The following is a 14,809-nucleotide window of genomic DNA, read 5'->3' on the forward strand; positions in this document are numbered from 1 at the left end:
TTTAAGCTGTTAACAGCGACTTTTTTTTTTCATAGACAATAAAATCCGACTCCAATGGTACTTTTATAAAATAAGTCTTTTGTATGAAAACAACTTTTTTCTTTCCAGCACAACAGGATTTCAGTTTAAATTTCGCATTGAAAAAATGACTTTTAAATACATACAAGTCGTCCAAATCACATTTTAAGTTCTTTTAACAGCGACCACTTTTTTTTTTTCAAACAATAAAATCCCACTCGAATTGTACTTTTATAAAATAATTTTCGTTTAAAAAACGACAACTTTTTTCTTTTCAGCACAACAGGATTTCATTTTAAATTACTCGTTATAAAACGACGACTTTAATGCATACAAGTCGCCTGAATCGCATTTTTAGTTCTTTTAATGGCGACGACTTTTCCCTCAAAAACAAATCTGACTCGAATTATACTTTCATTAAAATGAATCTATCGTTTAAAAAACGACACTCTTTTTCCTTGTCTGCACAACAGAATTTCATTTTAAATTCTGCATTGAAATACGACTTTAATACATACAAGCAGACCGAATCGCATTCCAACACGTTCATTTGACGACGAATCCAACTGGGAATAACAAACAAAAAGACAAAAAAGTCCGACTTACTTCATATCTTCAACTTTCGCAGTTTGACACGACTTATTCAATTCCCCCTTTGACAACGCTTTTCAATTTTCAACACGACTTTTAATTTTCCAGGTTCGACGCGAATCATTTAAAATTTCCCATTTCATCTTGGCCGCATCATATTTAAAGCCGACATAGCTTCTAATAGAAAAAAAAAAAAAAAAACCGGACTGGATTCTTGGCAACATACTCCGCTCTAACAGGTTCACTCCAGTTCTCGAGATTTCAACTCGTCGCAACTCCATCCCGACCTCTTCTTCACTGCCTTATATTGTCTCATTCATGCAAATTAAGACGCAATCGAACCTGCTGATTTGTCGCCTTTCTGTGTCCCGTCGGTCGGGTTTCGAGTTCGCTCATGCCACCCTTAGCAGTCCACCTTTATGACTGCAATCACGCCAAAATTTTCCCTACAATTAATTCCATTGTCGCTATTTTATTTTTCACATCTGCTGCTAAGGACTTGCCAGAATTGAAGCAAAAAAATTTCATATTTCGAACACAGTGGTGTGGCTGAAGGACAATAATACTTCCCTGACCGTTGTACAGTCGAGTGTGGTGGACATTGAAAAGTAGTGAAGTGAATTGGACGATGTTTTGACCAGCTTATTTTAAATTCTTCCCTGGGGGGAAAGAATTACACTTTGTCAGAATGCGGTGCAATTTTCTTCTTACATTAGGGAAAAATTGCATGAATTGAAGTGCGGTCATGAGGTTAAGAAACCTGTATCTCTCCAGCCTTTAAGTATGGATTTAAAGTGCCCAAATTAAAATTTTTGGGTCCTCCTTCAGCCGATAAGTTCGAATTTAGAACTTTCCTCAGAAGATTCGATTTCTGTACCACCAATTTGGAGGAGGCAGACAAATTGCTTCTACATAAATCTAGATTGAAGGGGAAAGCCTACGATTTAATCTCTAATATGGATGTCACCTCCAACAATTATTTTGTTGCATTAGATTATTTAAAAGAAAAATTTCTGAATCCTTTCCTTATCAAAGATCGAATATTAGAGGAAATAATCCCTCAGGCGGTACAGATAACGGAACTAGAAGAACTCAAGACCTTTGTTGAACAAGTTAAATTGGACTTGTCTGAATTAGATAAGTCTTTTGGAACGGACTTTTTTGGCAGAAGGATCTGCTTTGAGTACTATGGTTGCGCATATATTGTTCTGCAAGTTCCCTATAAATGGTAGAAGTGAATTAATGTCAAGAACGAAAGAACGTTATCCTTCATTCTTATCTATCATGTCTAACTTTTTTGACATAATAGAATTTTTGCAGACAGCGCTTTTGAATAGGAAAGCAGGAAAGTTTCCTGTCCAAAATGCTGTTTTCTTCTTCTCCTTCTTCTTCGTCGTCTGAAGTTCAACCCAATATGGTGGTCAGTTCAATTAATAAGACAGTTCAATTAATAAAAAGGGCTTGAATTCCCCTAACCTTCTCAATAATATTGGTAATCAGTATAAATCATGAAAATTGGCAGACCATAATATTAAGGACTGCTCCAAATATTCTTCTTCTGATTCAAAGGTTTTAAGAGCCAAAGAGTTTCAATTATGTAGCAAGTGTCTTGGTGGTCATTAGGAACAAGAATTTAAGGGGAAGAAGGGATTTCCTTACCCATGCACTAGTTGTGGGTTAAAGACTCATTTTTTCTGTAATATCATCAAAATCTTTTGTAGGAAGGACTTCCTTATCTGATGGTGAAAATTGTATATTCCGTTATTAGAGTGTATTTTGAACACTGGGAGTCAAAAATCTTTTTTCTCACAAACTATTTTGCAGGAACTGAAATCTGGGGAAAAATTGATACATGTTAATTTTTTAAATTAATATTGAATAATTTCTGTTTCAATATAAACCATGTTTTTTTGTTTTTTTTTAATACAATTTTTAAGCAAACAAAATAGAGAACTATTTTTTTTTTTTTTTTTTTTGCAAATCGATGTATCTTTAAAGATGTGGGTCATCAGTTTTGGGGATTTAGTTTCTCATCAGTTTTAGGGTTTTATTTATAGGCTGTTTTGTAGTGGGATAAGTATTTTTATTTATAGGGTGTTTTGTAGTGGGATAAGTAGTTTTATTTATAGGGTGTTTTGTAGTGGGATAAGTATTTTTATTTATAGGGTGTTTTGTAGTGGGATAAGTATTTTTATTTATAGGGTGTTTTGTAGTGGGATAAGTATTTTTGGGATGAGCCAGATTTAGAGAAATATTTTCAGTGAAAAAGATTATCATTAAATGTGGAAAAACGAGAGATGTTGTCATACGACAAACAAAGCAAAATAATAAGTTCAAAAGGCATATATCCACAAAAGAGATATTTATATATGTTTAAAGTGGAAGTTTATAGTAATAGGAAAAATATAGAATGTTTGAATATTTTTAGAGTTCTTGTAAAAACAAAGGGAATTCAGTAACTGAAACATTGAAGAAGTCTAAATCGCGGAAAATTGTTATCAAAACTTTTCTACTCAATTAAATAAACAATAATTTATTGAAATTTGTTTATAAGAATCAATGTTCATTTGATTTCGTATTGGTAAGAGAGTTCAGTGAAAAAGATTGGAAATACTTTAATGAATAAATTTATACAGATTGCTAGACGATAATAAGTTGATGAGTTGTGTGTCTCTTTGTGTTCGTTAATGCTTGTGTGTGTGTCGGTGGGGAGAGACTTTGCAGAGGGAAGCGTCTAACAGTGACACTGATCCATAAACTCGGGTCAACTGGGTTCCACTAATTTATTGAAGAAAACTCTGGCCTTTTAGAGGATTTAGGTGGCTACCAGAAAGACCATTTCAAATAAATTCAGAAAGTTTGGTTCAAAATATAATTATTTGTTTTTATTCAGGATAGTTTATGTGCTGAGAATATGCATGCAAATGAGTGTACGCATTTTGATTTTGTGTAAACATCAGCTGCTACATCTCTATGCTAAGCGATTCGGCAACAACTAACCAATCATTTGGCAGAGGGGATGAATTTCAGCAGTCCCTTTGGAACTATTTTTAGCCCTTTGAAGAAGCATAGACAACTCGTCAGAGGCACTCAACCAGCAAGGAAGAAAGACCTCTTTCCTTTTCCTATTACTGTTCACCGGATGCAACTATCAACTATCGCCAGAAAAGCTGATAACTCATTAGGCACTTTGGTATACCAATCTGTGCCAAAGAAACAGTTTAGTTATTCCTGGTTGGTCTACTTTCTATATCTGTTTAATAAACATTTTTCATTGTTTTGTCTTAAAGAGGTGTTGTTCTTTCTTTGTGTTGTTGAATAATTAAGAGTAAAGCATCAATTTCTCCTAAAAAGTTTTCATTCTTTTTGCAGAAAGCTTTCGTTCGTAATCAACAATCCAACTGTTCAACAGATCTTACGTGCTCGTACCTCATGAATGACGTCATTTTTCAGTAACTAGGCTTCCTTTTATTTACCACTAGCCATACCCGGCCACGTCACAGCCACCGAGAGTAAGAAGGCCTATTAACTGAAAAATGTCTGCAGGCAATGTAGGTAAGATTTGTCAAACTGTCACACTGTCAGTACTATATGAGGGCCATTTGAAAAAGAGTAATAAAACATTTTAAAAAAGAAAAAGGAACACAGTTCGATTAATACCGACACTGAACTTTATTCAATATAAAATATAAATATAATCTATGTAAAATTAAGTAATTTTAAAGCAATATACAATTTAATACTGATAAAATTGAATTATGAATTTAGGGAACAAACAATTAAAGAAACATTAAACACAAATATCTTTTGGCCTTCGGAACAAGATCAGTGTAGTATCTGTTTTGATGCTACACTTTACCTTTTCTGTCCTTGGTCAGTAGAGAAATCTTTCATGACTGAGATTATTTTTGTTCCTATCCAGAGTGCCCCTTACTGGGAAGCTGGATTTTTCCCACAAGATTATATATTGAAATATTTAAATAACTATTACTTTAAATACAGAAATTATATTTAAAGTTTTGGTTTTCTGTTTTTCTATGTCCATTTTTCTCCTATGTTTTTCATCAAAATGTGTAGCATATTAGTTGTCTCACAGGCAATCATCAGTGATCGCTCACTGGCAGTAACCTGTGGTGTTCCCCGGAGACCAAATGACAACAAGTCTCCCCAGATTTCCAGTGTTCTCCACCTCTTGAATACTTGTGCAGATGATTGCATGTTATCGCAACAGCTGTTGTCACTGATTTCTCGTTGGCATCGGCCATTGGTGTTTCCTGAGGTTTGGGTGACAAAATGTCTCCCCAAGGTACCAGATTTGAACTGCACACGTCCAGTGGAGATTTGGTTAGTACTCTCCCACCTCAGTCTTTCCATCCTCCCTCCACAACTAGTAGTTGTGGCACCAGTCGATGTCATTTACACCAGCTTTTTATTATTATGATACTAATAAGGGTGCTTGTGCAGTGTACGCACGTGTATTTTAAATATTATTTTCAAGTTAAATTAAACTTTGGATTTGTATTACTGTAAACATAGATTAAAAAAAGTGGTCAAAAATCAAATACCAAATAAATGTTATCAAAGGCAAAATAAATTACTTTTCTATCTATCTGGAAAGCTTTTTAGTGGTTTTACTTACTTTAAAACATGTAATCGCTTAAAAAATCATACAATGTTTATCGATATATTTTAAAAAGAAAAATGTCGGCATGTCTGCTATTGAACTCAGTATGTTTGGGAAAATGAGTTCAAACAAACAAATTATACAAAATACTGTTAGAAACCCACCAAATATATGTCCACCTATGTCACGGTAACATATAGTGAGCGAGTTTCTAACAGTATTTTGTATAATTTTTTTGCTTAAACTCATTTTCCCAAACTTACCGTGTGCAACAGCAAGCATGCCACCATTTGCATTTTTCAAATACATTGGTAAACACTGTATGTTTTTGAGCCGAATAAACACATTACATTAAATAAAGACACTAAAAATTTATCCAGTTTGGTAGAAAAGTAACTTATCTTGCCTTTGATAACATTTATTTGTTATATATTTATTTTTTGACAACTTTTTCGAATCTGTGTATAGTGAATAAAAAAAACCTGTCATGTAAATTATTTACAGTTCAAATGTTATAAAAAACAAAAACTTGAAGTTTTAAATATATTTCAAAGAAATAAATTACGCCCGGTGCTAAAATATTGAAAATTCACCAATCGTAAAAGAAAAAAAAAACTGCTGTGAAAAATGCTAACTTTAAAATATTTGAAAATACTCTGAAAAGTCTTATTTATTAATAAAAGAACGGACTGAAAAATATATAAAAATGTTTTTCTTTGCAGTAAAAAAAAAAATAAATAAAATGAAATATTCGACTTTCTCCAATAGAAATTAAAGGTTCGAAAACTAGTTCACTTACTATATTTTGTTAGATTAAAATTATCGCAATGTGCAATTATAATAATTATTATCCAAATGGAGAATTGTTCTTTCTCTTTAGAACATACATGGGCAATTGGTAACACATATTGGTAGCCATGGACAATCCGAAACACAATCGGTAGCCATATTTTTTATGTCTGTTAGCGTTACCACATGGTTGAATACCGGAAACTTTCTATACCTACAAGTTGATCAGGAAGTGATGTTACGCTGTCATGTTCAACGGCCTACTCTCTTGGTGGTGGTGGCCACACGTTATTGTGGCGCAGTTTATGTAAATGAAACTCCCTCCACCAAAAAAAAAAAACAAAATTTATTTTTTTAAGAAGGAATTAGTGTGGCAAACTGTTTTTTTTTTTTCATTATAGAAAAATATCCGTAATAAATAAATTAATAAAGAAAATAGTTTATGTATTTATTTATTTATTTGCAGACTATTATCCTCATCTCCTAAACTTGTTGTTTCACAACAATCTGTGAATACATAAGTAAAGGCAGAATGAAAAGTAGGTAAATGAATTCTTTTTGCTTTTGAGATAGCAATTTATCATAGCAAGCTACATAGTAAAACAAACACACGGACACAGAAACAGGCAAGAGAAATAATAATTGGAGTGATAGAAGAGCAAGTAAGAGAGTGGGAGAGAGAGAAGGAGAGTTAGGAAAAATATGTACAAAAGGAGGAAGAGAGAGAAAGAGATAGAGATAAAGAGAGAGAGTATAAAAACTGCTGTAGATAACGTTGCCGTAAAAAAATCTTTTTTCAGCAGAAAAAGAAATGTAAAAAGTGAGCAAGAAAGAGAGAGAGAGAGAGGAAATAAAACTGGTGTAGATAACGTTGACGCCATAGAATGTTTGTGTTTTATTTCGGCAGAAATAGAAATCTAAAACGTAAGAGAGAAAGAGTTGGGAAGGATATACACGGATATATATATATATATATATATATATATATATATATATATATATATATATAGAGAGAGAGAGAGAGAGAGAGAGAGAGAGAGAGAGAGAGAGAGGAAATAAAAACTGTTATAGATAATGTTGACGTAAAATGTTTGTTATTTTTTTATTTTTTACTCAACATAGAAAGAACATTACATGGTGAACAATATCTACACCAGTTTTTATTTCCTCTCTCTCTCTCTCTCTCTCTCTCTCTCTCTCTCTCTCTCTCTCTGCATATATACTTCCCAGTTCTCTCTCGCTTGCTCACTCTATCTCTCTCTCATAGTTGAAAACCTATGCAAACAAGATAAGTAACGTGACTGAAATCTGGCTAATTGTAGGAAAATATGTAAATAATTTAAATCACCCACATTAAAAGTAAATGTAAAAAAAAGTATAAAGAAGATTTTAAAAAAAAATGCCCTGTTAAAAGTAAAAGAAGGAAAAAATGGCATCATGTAAGGTTCGCTAAGCAGCTCTGAAATGGAAAAAAAAACTATAGTACCTGTACATTTTTTTTTTCAGGGGTTGTTTTTTTTGGGGGGGGGGGTATATCGCATATCCCTCTATATTTACATTAATAAGCCAGAAACCAGCAGGAGCAATGACAGTGATAATAATGGCGATGCTAAGACAAAGCCTGTTCGTCGATACAGCGTAAATGAACACACAACAGCTTCAAATCTCACATCAACAGAATAACTCACACTTCAACAAAGAAAACAGAGGAAGCCGCACATCAAAAGGAAAATCAAAATATAAAACACAAACATAACAGTAGACGCATCTCTGGCAGCATATAAACACGAATAATTATTTCATGAAACACTGCAACAGTACAACACCTACTAGAATACATTCACAACTTTCTTAGCTTTGAATCGATATAGCACATGTATACAAACATCAAACAGACGATTCCCTACAACACATTGAAACACAAAAAACAAACACGAATAAAAAGCAAAAAAAGGTTGACCAACGTTAAAGTCGCCTTTTGTCCACTACTACGTCCGCATCGCCAGTATAAAAGCAATTCCCTTTTCGACAAGCAGGCAGATTGATTCAGATCAGCCCCTACGTGACAAGCTGTGAATCTCGCTCCTCTCACCAGCAACACCAGTTACTGAAATTACTGTACCACAGCTGCCACCCGCCGCTATCTCACTCATGATACTGGACAGCAAGCTTTGAAGAATCCCCCCTTCCGCCACGGTCGCTGCCAGATCCCACAACTCACCAGCCAACAGCTGTTAACCCCTCGCCACTGACACCAGCTAAGCCATGTTCCTGCCATCGCTGCCTTCCCGCCTTAGCCTGAAGATAACTTAGGTCATCGCTGAGTTCATATCAACACCCAACCAGCAGTCTTACTGACGACCCACCGCTGCTGCTGCCATCAAATTATCCTGACACACCAAACAGTTCGTTTCACGATCGCTTAAACTTTAAATAAAACATTTAAACTCACCCTTTTTGTTTGTCAATTTCTTGCTTTCCATGTGCTCAATTGTGCAATATAACAGGGGGGGGATAGTGGCATGTTGTTAATGTGCACATAGATAAGTATAAGGTTATCAGTATTTAATTTTCTATTTATGAGCGGTTAATTTGTTTGTATTTGATTTATTTTTTTAGAGAGTTCTGCCATATTTGAAAAGTTCTGGAGCATTCAGTTATGTATTAAGAGGTAGATTCTGGAATAATCGATTTGTCAGCTCTCAGTCAATAAAAATGGGCAGAATTTATCATTTTTGAATGAGGAGATGGAAAGATTATATTATGTCTATGAGATCCAGTTACAAAGAGTGCAAGCATAATATCTGTAGAATGTGTATATTTCCTCCCGGTCTTGACTAGGGATAGTAGGAGGACTTAATATTTAGAGAGGGGGGGGGATAGGAATTACTTCCTCTAAAGATGCTGCCATGGTGATTGTGTTGCTCCTAAGATGAAATGTATGATTTTATTATAACGACTTCAATGTTTAAAATGGTGTTTTAAAGTTACATAAGATAGTAGCTGATAGTCTAGACATAATAAATTTGTATGCGGCATCTGTTATTGCAAACTTATGGTACTTTGGTCTTGAGGGGAATTTCTGCAATCAAAATATCATATATGGAGATGATTAAACTGTACGGAGTGAAAAAATTTGGTGTCAAAACTGTCAACCGCCTCCCGAAGGAAACATTATCACAAAGTTCACATAAAATTATCAAGGGAGATAATCAATTTCAAAAGGTGTTGCTGCAATCCTGAATGCTGACTTCATCAAATTGTCGAAGTTCGCTTTGACTCTGTAAAATCTATCATATATCTGTGTAAATATAAATAGATCAGAATGCATTAAGAAACTATTTCTATAGTCAGTGCATCAATTCAATGATCATTTTGGGGTTCGGCAGTCAATAGTGATTCAATATTTCCAATACTATCTTTATTTGGCAAATTTGTAGATTAACACCTTCAGCTACCTTTCCCTTCACACATGCATGCAAAAATGAAATTCTACTTTTTTAGGTGATTAGGTTTTAACATCCTAAAAAAATTGGTGAAAAAAAATAAAACAATTATTTTAGAATTTAGTGTGGGGAATCAGTTTTATATATGAATTTAACATAAAATGATACCCCATTTCCAGGCCTTTATAACTTTGTAAGGCAATTACCACTAACCCTAAATCATAGTAGAAATGACATAAAACCACACATAATTGACCAAAAAATAACCCCTCCCCTAAAAAAAAATTAGAATTTATCGCCATTGGTAAAAGTAAAGGGAGAGGTTATATTGTGACACTAGTGTTATATCATTATCACAAAATATTGTATCTCAATACCCGATAACGATGGTCACAATAACAAATTTAGTATATGGTAGAATGAAAGACAGAGTATTAAGTTAAATATTTATCAAAAGAAGCAAAATGGTTGAAAATGTCTCTTGATAAAAAGTTTCCAAGAAGAAGAAAATAACAAAGTCCTTGTTATTTGTAGCAGAAGTAGCAATAACTAAAATGAGGGGAAAAAGAGCTTACCTCGGGTACATCTGTTGTGTCACCGGTTTGGGGGAAAATAGAATTCCAAGATGGCGTCCGGGGGGTTTTATTAGCGTTTACCCCATGCAACTCTCGGAAAATCACGTTTCTTTCTCATGTGATTATGCAAATGGATAATTCCCGGCCACTATAAAAGCAGGAGGCTAGAGACGAGTCGGCAGTGTCCTGCAAATTGTGTGTGTGGGTGTTTCTGGCGATTGGAGTGTGTCTTCTTTTACCACGGTTATCACGGACAGGAATTCCCTCTCTTCTGGAGGTGGGCGATATTGACTATTTTGAAGTTGTACTGTTGCTGACAGAACATTTATTTTTTTTTTGCCTACTACATTTTTGTTTCATTATTAAGGTTTGTTAGAGTGAAAATAATCAGAACGGCTCTTGTTAACAGGATGTTCCAAGATGAAGAAAATATTAAGGTCTTTGTTATTGAAGTTGTTAAAGGTGTGAATGATTTAAAATGTCTCTTGATAAAAAGTTTCCGAGAAGAAGAAAATATCAAAGTCCTTGTTTTTAAAATTTGTTGTTGCCATTAGTGGGTGAATAGCCTCTGCTACTATTAGAAGGAAAGGGTGAAGATGTTTGAGTGAGCTGCTGATGGTAGAGAGAGAAAGAGTAATCCATACGAGTCATTGTATCTGCCTCTGCTACCACTGCTACTCAGCTGACGTGGTTGTAGACACATTTTTCATGGGTGTACAATAGGAACTTTAGTTTTCAAATGTGTTGCAATTGTAATGTAGGGGACCATATTAGAGAGAGAGAGACAGGGTACATATTGATGAAGGGGGAAAAGAGAGAGGGAGAACGACATTTATACATTTTACAGTTCTTTAGATGTTTCTTCTTTTAACACAGATATTCAGAGAGGAGGGTTATCAGTTCTTATGACACAGGAGGGGACAGTCATTACTTATGATAGAGAGGGGGACACATTACTTAGATGGTTTATACAAAAGTTCATTATAATGATGAGTGGACACAATGTTCATATAAAGGATGTTTCACATTACCTTTAATTGTTGAAGAATCACACAACACGAAGATGCAGTTACAAAATACGATGTGTTCTTTATTACATTCGGCCGCTTGCAATGATGATTGGTTCCAGAAATTCAAAGATGACTGCATGATTAAAACTTTCTAACTCTTTCGCTTCCAAAGGGAGACCCTCTTCTGATTCGATCCGGACTCCACAGCATCCTGTCTCCAACTCTGTCCAACTCTGTCTAATCTCCTAAAACTAGGAAACTATATTGAGAATTCATTTTCTGCTATGACTTCATGCACATGTCTAAGAACATGCTTGACTCACATGGCCTGAACTCACGTGGCTTAAACATGCATGGTTCGCACATGTCCAACCCATTTCTGAAAACAAAGAATTCTTCTAACCTATTATTTTTTAATATGTTTTCAATTTTTTATTGTTCGTTTTCTAACTGACCTTATTTTAATTCAGTTTTCATAAAAAGAATTGAATAATTAAATTCCTTTTCAAACAACATATCTAAACTATTTTATGTGGAAACTAAACAATGCGAAAATTCCATTTCTGACCCTATTCCTGGACCTTGTTTACGAGGTTCGAATCTCGGTCTATCTAATCTCATTTTTACTTATCTAATATTTTTCTTACTTACAAGAAAAGGGAGACCTTTCTTGTAACACAATGATACATTTCCCGTATTCCGCGTTTATTTTATTTCTATTTAAATCTGGTGTGTCTGTGAATGAATTTAGACTAAATTTGTCACTTGTAGCTCTTTTATAAATATTTTTATCAGATATATTCGTATCTCATCTGTCGAAATCTCCTGGCCTTCTCTCTCTTAGTGTAGCTATTTCTTTGGGCAATTTTCTTTACCCGATAATTGTTTGCTATAATGAACTGTATATCAGAAGAATGGGTAGAAAAAGCATAGTTTCTGACAACTTAATGCATCATTAAAAATCAATCGAATATCATATTTAAGCACAAGTCAGTGCTCTTGTCACTTTTGTATCAACACTGTCATAGCAGTGGCTACTCCTGATGTTTATGTATCTTCGCTCCTGCTGATACAATCTGTGTTTTGTTTACATGAATAGAATTCCAAGTAAATTACTGGATGTCATTGTAATAATTCGTTCTTACCTTCTATATAATGGTATTTTGTTGCAAAGCCTTTATATGCACAACTAAAAGGATAAAGCTACACAACAGTGACACTCTTTACAGTAAAGAAGAAAGCAGCACCACAAAAAATGATGAAAGTGTTTAGAAGACATTCTTCACTATTTGGCACTTTCAACTTATTACCTTTTGTTTCTTTGACATGCTGTCTATAGACATTGTCAGGAAGAATTTTGTTTCTCTTTGCTACCATTGACCAAATTTAGATAATGTCTTTTGCACTGTTATAAATAATATACATATGTTCATATATGCCTTTTATACAATGTCATTTTACTACATTTGAAAATGATCCATTAATTATTGTACATACTAGCATGGGTGCCCGGCCTTGCCCGGATGTTTTGAGGTGTATGCTGAGCAAAAGAAAAAAAAAAGGTCAATTTTTTTAACTTTGACCCTTATTATGACCCCTTAAAATTTATTGTTTAGGGCTCAAATCAAGTTATTAAGTTAGATACATGTCAAAGAAACCTATACCTAAAATTTCAAGTGTTTAGACCCAAAATTGTAGGAGGAGTTTGGTAGAGTTCTCAAAGGTGAAATCGTTGAACTTTGACCCCTTAATCACAAAATTTCTGGCCGAAAACCGATCACATCGATTTTCCCAAATCTCAGTACTCTGTGTATCAAATTTCGAGTCTGTGGGCTTAAAATTGACAGAGTTATTGCATAGGGAAATGTACACACAGACACACACTTTCACTTTTATAGATATACTAGCATTTCAGCCCGGCGTTGCCCGGGTCTTTGGAGGTGTATGTTGAGCAAAAGGAAAAAAACGGTAAATTTTTTTAACTTTGCCTCCTATTATGACCCCTTAACATTTATTGTTTTTGGCTCAAATCAAGTTATTAAGTTATATCCATGTCCAAAGAACCTATATCTAAAATTTCAAGTGTTTAGACCCAAAATTGTCGGAGGAGTTTGGTAGAGTTCTCAAACATCAAATCGTTGAACTCTGCCCCTTAATAGCCAAATTTCTGTCCGAAAATGGATTACAAAGATTTTGCCAAATCTCAATACCCTGTATATCAAATTTCGAGTCTGTAGACTGAAAATTGACAGAGTTATTGCGTTGGAAAATGTACACAGACAGACAGACACACAGACACGTCCACTTTTATAGATTTAACAAAAATATTTATGTGTAGATAAATATATATGGAAACAATTTTGTGTTTACTGCACATGTTTTACGCAAATATTATGCAAGTATAAATCATGTAGAATATCTCCATGAATATAATTACAGGTAGTAGTTAACTAAAGATGATCATCCCATAAGAAAACCGAAGCAACTAATAGGGAATTAATTAAAATGAATGTTTAAAAGAATATACAAATTAGCTAGATCATTTGCTAGTGAATGCAATTCCACAACTAAGATATAACAAAATTGTATTTTCTTTTTAAATGAATAGAAAAGAGGCTTGACTTTTTTCTGGTGTTCTTGGCCTTCGGGCTGGGATCAAAGTGTAGTGTTTATTCCGGCAGATAGTGCAAGCAAAGACCATATGTGGGGGCAACCCCACATATAAGACCTTGGTCAATGTAGGGGCAACCCTTCATACCAATTGTCACTATCCAGCTCCCCTACCCCCATTTCCCCTTCACTCCTCACATTAAAAATCGGCCTTGTGCCTAATTTGCTCGGTGGGGGAGCAAATAAATACCTTGCCTTTTTTCTGTTGTGCTTGGCCTTTGGGCCAGGATCAAAGTGTAGTATCTGTTCCGAAAGATACTGCAAGCAAAGACCATATGTGGAGGAAACCCCACATATAAGACCTTGGTCAATGTAGGGGAAACCCTTCATACCAATTGTCACTGTCCAGCTCCGATTTCCCACCCATCAGGAACTGGTCCCCTTTTCCCTCCCCCCTCCCTCTCTCTCCACATTAAAAAACGGCCTTGTGCCTAATTTGCTCAGTGGGGAAGCAAATAAATACTCCCATATATAAGACCTTGGTCAATGTAGGGGCATCTATTCATACCAATTGTCACTATCCAACTCTCCTACTCCCCAGGGAGTTGGTCCCCATTTCTCCTTCACTCCTCACATTAAAAATCGGCCTTGTGCCTAATTTGCTCGGTGGGGGAGCAAATAAATACCCTGTTGTTCTTAGCCTTCAGGCCGGGATCAAAGTGTAGTATCTGTTCCGGCAGATACTGCAAGCTTCTTGAGGTGTTTCTCAGGGGTTCAGAACGGTTAGTCCTGGTGGGGGATTGGAATGCCATCCTTGATCCCAGGGTAGATAAGGTGAGCGGGACTAGAGGGACGGATGGGTGTGAAACCAGTCTGTCAGACCTGATGACTAGATGTTATCTGGTAGACAGGTATCGAGTGGATTATCCGGGGCGGGAGATGTGGACGTGGCTCTCTGGCAGGCCTTCCGTTTCAAGTACTTACTTCGATCGGTTGTTAGTTAGAAGAGGCAATATAGAATACATATCTTGTCCCATGTTCCACTGGTTAGGCCACTCTGACCACAAACTACTTGTGGCCAGGTTAGATTTAGATAGGAACCCCAAGTTAGCCAGGTACTAGAATTTAATTACCTCCATACTGGAG

Source organism: Euprymna scolopes, chromosome 34, assembly GCF_053919585.1.
Source record: "Euprymna scolopes isolate OS-2025 chromosome 34, ASM5391958v1, whole genome shotgun sequence".
In the NCBI taxonomy this organism is placed as follows: Eukaryota; Metazoa; Mollusca; class Cephalopoda; order Sepiida; family Sepiolidae; genus Euprymna; species Euprymna scolopes.